The sequence below is a fragment of the Lissotriton vulgaris genome, chromosome 1_2 (genome assembly GCF_964263255.1).
Source record: "Lissotriton vulgaris chromosome 1_2, aLisVul1.2, whole genome shotgun sequence".
In the NCBI taxonomy this organism is placed as follows: Eukaryota; Metazoa; Chordata; class Amphibia; order Caudata; family Salamandridae; genus Lissotriton; species Lissotriton vulgaris.
The window spans coordinates 307,629,477-307,635,410 of NC_141686.1; positions in this window are offsets into that span (position 1 = coordinate 307,629,477).

Here is a 5,934-nt window from a genome sequence, read left to right on the forward strand (position 1 = left end):
GGATTTACTTAAGCCTGTGTTGGAGGAAAGATGGAGCCAAAGTTCTAAGGTCCTAGGTCTAAGACTGGGAGGTGTTCCAGTGCACCCATGCATCTGCAAAGCCATGTTGTTCCACCACCTGGGGGAGGATTCACAGCATTGATATAGGCAGTGGCTAGACTGCTAATCCACTTACAGGAAGTGTCTCGCTCCACAGAATTACTCCCATGGAAACATCATGAACACAAGGGGTGGCCCTATTGGGTGAGGGCCCACAAACACTGCACTGATGACCATCATACTTGACGTGAAAGTAGAACTTTACTCAAAAAGTGTGCTTGTGATGGTTTGGTAAAACTCCGTTCAGTGCTTGTTTAGATATAAACATTTTAAAAAGTTGGTGAGTGGTCATTAAATTGTTAAATGGTCAACACTTCTGTATATTAAGGACATTTGGGATTTGTGACTCCTTTCATTAAAAAATGTAAAAAAACCGATCAGATGTGTAGTACTGAAGATTCTGGACCGGTGTTATAAATATCGTCGTATCATGACGATTTTGGTATCGACAGACCGGTAATGATTGAGATACTATGCACAAGCATTTCCGTCATATTCGAGTGACGAAATCACCCTGAAATTGGCATCTCCGTCCTGAACCCTCGGGTTTCATTTTGTGAGCGGCAGCCATTTTATGATTGCCCTCACACAGGCTATATGATGAAGCAGAGTCGGAAGGACACGTATACCTTCGCTGACTCCTTTGTGACCTGGGCGAGCTGAGTCCACTGCCTGAAGCCAAACCTGTTCGGCCAGTTCCTTTCCCAGTGGCCGAGTGAGATTAGCATCCAGGTGCACATGTCGTAAACCTTTTTGATCACATACAAACTCTGTCTAATCTCACACACTCCTGTCTCTGTTTGTTTCTTTATGGCTTGCTTTACGATGGGGAGGTGCCCGTTTTTATTAGGGGTCCGTCGATATCTGATGGAAATACTGGACCTTACCGGATAGTTAATTGTGGGCTGAACAAACTGAAATATGGGCTTTTCATCATGACTCTGATTTTTCTTTGTAGTGGAAATATGTGAATGGTCAACTGTAAAATAAGGAATGTTTGCCTAAAGCATAATATTTTGTATAAAAGAGAAGGCTGGCTTTGTAAGATTGAGCAGTCTCCTGAGAATATACACGTTGTTGTACTTCTAGGATACCTGTTACTGGCTGCAGCCAATAAATACGATCTTTGACTTCACCGAGAAGACTCTGTGTTTCTGTAGTCCGAAACAGGAGAACTCGAAGTCTTCGGGTGTGGTACCCTGGCACCGCTGGGTTCTTAAAACCCGGTACTTCAGTTGAGGAGCTGTTATTCTCCATTCTCCCTTTTGGATCTATGCTGCCGATTCCTGTCCTTGCCGGGTGACCGCCACAGGTGGGGGTGGAAGGCCACTGCCCCCAAAACTCATGCCGCCCCCCCTTACTACGCCACTGGCTTGAGCTAGGTTTGCAAAAGTGTTCATACAGATTGCCCTGGATTGGCAGTATGAGAGTAGGATCTATAAATCAAAAAACAGAATGAACAGATGCTACCCAAGATGCCAAAAAGCCAACGGACATATTTTCGAGTAGCTTGCGCAGCTGTCGCGTCACTTTTTGAGACGCTCCAGTGGCACGAATCACAAAATCATGGCTTTGAATGGACTCGTAAATATGGAGTTAGGAAAGGCAGCGCACATCGCTGCGTTGGCTCACTCTTCCCGCGCAACGCTACATGGACTTTTAGACTTCCTCAGATTTTTAAAACCATGTAAACCCGGGGCTGCGCCAAAACCTTACATCTCCCCAAGGAAGGTGCAACAGGAGAAAGAACTCTATTTCTGCCATTTTTTTCCTCTTTCCATGTGTGCTGCATTCCTGCCAGAATTGTTTTTGTGCAGGAAGATGTCCCTTCCTGAACAAAATAAAACCTGCAGACAACACAGGTACCCTTGCGCCATGGTGCAAGCAGTAGCGGCTGCTACTGACCAGGGGCTGTGGGACGGGGAGGACTGGGAGACCGAGGTGGGGGGGGAATAATTAAAAACTAAAGACATCTTTTTACCGCAATCACCGCTTCTTCTTCCTCCGTCCTTTCTGCATGGCAGGAAGCACACAGCCCCCCAGAATCCACGGGTCAATCACAACGCTGCTACAGCGTTGTGATTGACCCGTGTATGTATGAGCGCCGTAGTTCGGTGCTCAGCCAAGGGCTGGCAGGCTGGTCATGTTATCCATGCGGGCTGTAATGCAGCCTGCGTGGATAACATTCAAAGTGCGCTTGATGCTTTGGTCCGCCCGAGCCGGCCGTCCAAAGCATCATGCACACTGCCACCACTCCCACCACTCCCACCACTCCCCCTCATGATGCACGGAAAGCCCAGCCCCGCCCGCCTAGCTTCAGCTGCAAACTGAATGCAAATAACAAAATGATAATAACGAACGTTATCAATTTATTTTTTGCATTCAGCTTGTAGCTGAAGCAGTGGGACGACGCTCCTCCACCTTAGCGGAGGAGCTGCCACTGCGTGTAGGGAGGCTTGCTTTGGCTTTAGGCTGCAGAAACAGCGCCAGCGTGGGGGCAAAGGTCACAAATGTACCATATTAGAACAATATGGTACATTCCTGCCCTTTCACTTTGACGTAGAGTAGCGCGGCTAGGTGACCTGCTGGCCGCCCTATGCCATATTCAAACACATGAGGCTGTGAGTTCTGTGGGCAACCTTGATGCGCATCCAGAGTTGGGCACCTGCGTCCTACCTCTGCTGCACATGTCCAAAGGCTCAAGGCCATGCGCGTGGGAGTTCGTTACCTGTAGCGGGTAAGTTGCAGACTAAATAAAAACACCAATTTAACAATGGGTCTGAAACAAGAAAAGAGTTACCAAAAGAACAACATTGAGTTAGGAGTCTGTTGTGGCGTGTGCTGTGTGCAGTGCTAACCAAAACTGGCAAATTTCAGTGTCTTTTTGTGTTTGAGCCAGTACCATAACTCAGTTTTTAACTGTGTTTAAAAAAAAATATTTGTATGTGATATTTAGGAGAATCCACATGTGCATTTAATAGTAAACGTATATGGCATGCAAATTTGAATTTTTTTGGGTTGAAAAAATAGAAATGAAATGTAATATGTGGTGTTACATACCAAGGGGGATATTTACAAGAAACTGGCGGAGCGTAGTGTTATGCCAAAATTGCTAACGCCAAGCTCTGACAGTTTCAAAATGAAGGGATGGCCATATTTACAAAATGTGGCACACTGCTGCATTTCGATTATTAATGGAAAAGCAATCCTTATTGTTTGTTACTTTTTTGCTTACGTTTATTTCTGAAATCTTTTTTCTTTAATTTACAAGCGTGCAACTGAGGTGACACGCTTGTCTTCACACCGTGCCTTAACAAATGAACTCCCTAACTTGAATGGACTGGCCACTCAACCTCTGTGCACTGTTACTATATGTGAAGAATATTCACAACCATTTTTGTCTGCTCAATCATAACTTTTCATAGAATTTTCCGTTATTCAATCTTGAGCATAAACATTTATTCAGCTTTTTACAAACATAACAATTATTTTTGATTAAGAAATCATCAACTCAGTGAATCAATAACATTTCCATAAAATTCACATTTTAAACATGTTTCCATTTCATGAGATAATGACAAAGTGTGACAAGCTGAATGAAGCCCGATGCATTTCGAGTCTTGAGAGACTCTTCCTCAGGGGCCTGAAACTGAACATATACATACTATGAGTGAAACATTGTAAGATTTTTTTCCAAAATTCTCGATGTAGCAGGCAACACACTAATTTACTTTAATGAGAAAAAAGAGAAGAAAATGTGCATATTTCAACACCTCACCACAAAATATGTGAGAAGCAATTCATAAATGTACTCACACTCCAAACCGAAAAAGATATGCACCACCTGTCAAAAGTACCGACAGTGTCAACAATTCAAAATAATTTACTATGATAGAATCTACTCAGGTTCACCAAGACTTCACAGCGTCTTACCTTTGTATTTGATCAATAATCGCCTCAGTATGACAGTCACTACCTTCAAAAATGGCAAACTTTTCAACTCCTGTTGACTCGAAATGCACCGGCTTCATTCAGCTTGTAACTTCGCGCCGTTGCGCTACAAGCGGCTCGCTAAAACGCACAAAACCTTGCGAACTAACACGCCGCAAAAAAACAAATCGCATATTCGCACAAATTTGCGGTTTCCGAATTTGATCTCGCGCAAAGTCGCGCCCCGCGAATCCTGCGAAATTGCAGAAAAACAAGTTTTGCAAAACTGAAAACACTCAGCAGGTGCAAAAGTTCAAACTCATCATTAGTAACCATTCCCTATAGTGATTCCTGAGGGGCCCCTCCAGAGTTCAGTTGCCTACTTGCAACTATTCTATGACCCTGCTCTGACCCTCACAGCAGGCTCATAGAATAGCTACAAGTAGGCCACAAAGGTCCTGGGAAAAAAATTGCATTGCAACAGAAAGCAAATTACAGATAAGGAAGCAGGTGCCAGACTGGAAGTTTAAATTCAGTGACACATTAATAAATCGTCCCCAAATTAATTCATGTCAGTTGAAGCAGGGCAGGTGTGCTTGCTTTCCCCCCCTATAATCTACAGTGATGATCCAGAGGGTGGCAGTGATGCACCAGAGGGTGGCATGGGTGAACCAGAGGGTGGCAGTGGTGAAACAGAGGGTGCTGTGAACCTGTGATGATGAACCAGACGTAGAAACTACATAGTCGCGACCGTTGCGAGCTGACAAGTAAGTTCGCAATTTCGAACTGGTACAAAACCCTCGCGAACTGGCAGAAACCCTTGCGAACACAAAAAAAAATCCACAAATTCGCGAGAGTTCGTGGATTTTGCGGATTGCGAATTCGCGAATATGCAAATTCGCGAACGCCAGATTCGCAAAATTCGCCCATGCTTAATCTCTAACAAACTATGCTTAATTGTCTACTCATCATCAAGACACCAGAAACTTCCTCCCATAGGCCACCCCAAGGAATCTCAATCATGCCATCCTACCCCCCTCACGTAAGAACCTTTCAAACTATTGAGCTTCCTTCAAGTCTGGGCCCGGTCTCACCTGAAAGAGACCATCTCTCACCTTACACCTATACACCTATCTCTTAGCTCTTTTCTAGTTCCACCCTAAGCTCTAACCATCAAACTTTATCTCCATAAATCTGCAGGAAACAAGATCAGCCCAAAATAGCCCAAAGAGAGATTTCCATATTCGTCTGGCCCCTCAAGCCCCACATGAGCATCCCGTCAGGCGGCACAGGTTGGATGAAACATAGACCACAGACAAGATTAGTAAAATATCAAAGAGCGCAATAATGAAAAAGGTATGCATATTTTACACAACCCTTGGCAACTAATTTTCCTGTGCATGAACTCATCAAACTTACCTAACATCCCCAAACACTTAAACCCCCCTGTAAATCACAAAAACCTTTCCCATAATACAGAGCCACCCTCACAAAATTGTATAAACCATCCTTTTGTCTTCTCACAGTTGCCTCTTTTTGCTCACCATAAACATATTGCCCTGAGATTGCCTTTCTAACTAATAGCCCCCCTTCACTGATGACCCTCTACATACCTGCCCACCCCCACAAAGAGTTGGAATCATTCGACCTGTGACGCTCCAACGTCTCTGTGTTTAAAAGTCTGTTTTCACAACTGCCACCCAGAAAAAACCTATTGAGGCTTTTTCCTGCCATCTTTTTAGGGCGAGCTATTATATCCCGCAGGGATTAATAGCGAGTACATAGTAGGCGAAGCAAACTCTTGAACAAGCGAGGATTCTCCCCAATGCATTTGAGGTACTTAAGCGCGACGCTTCCCCAGCGCGCGCTTGGCCTCACTTCTCAATCACATGGTCATTCCCTCTC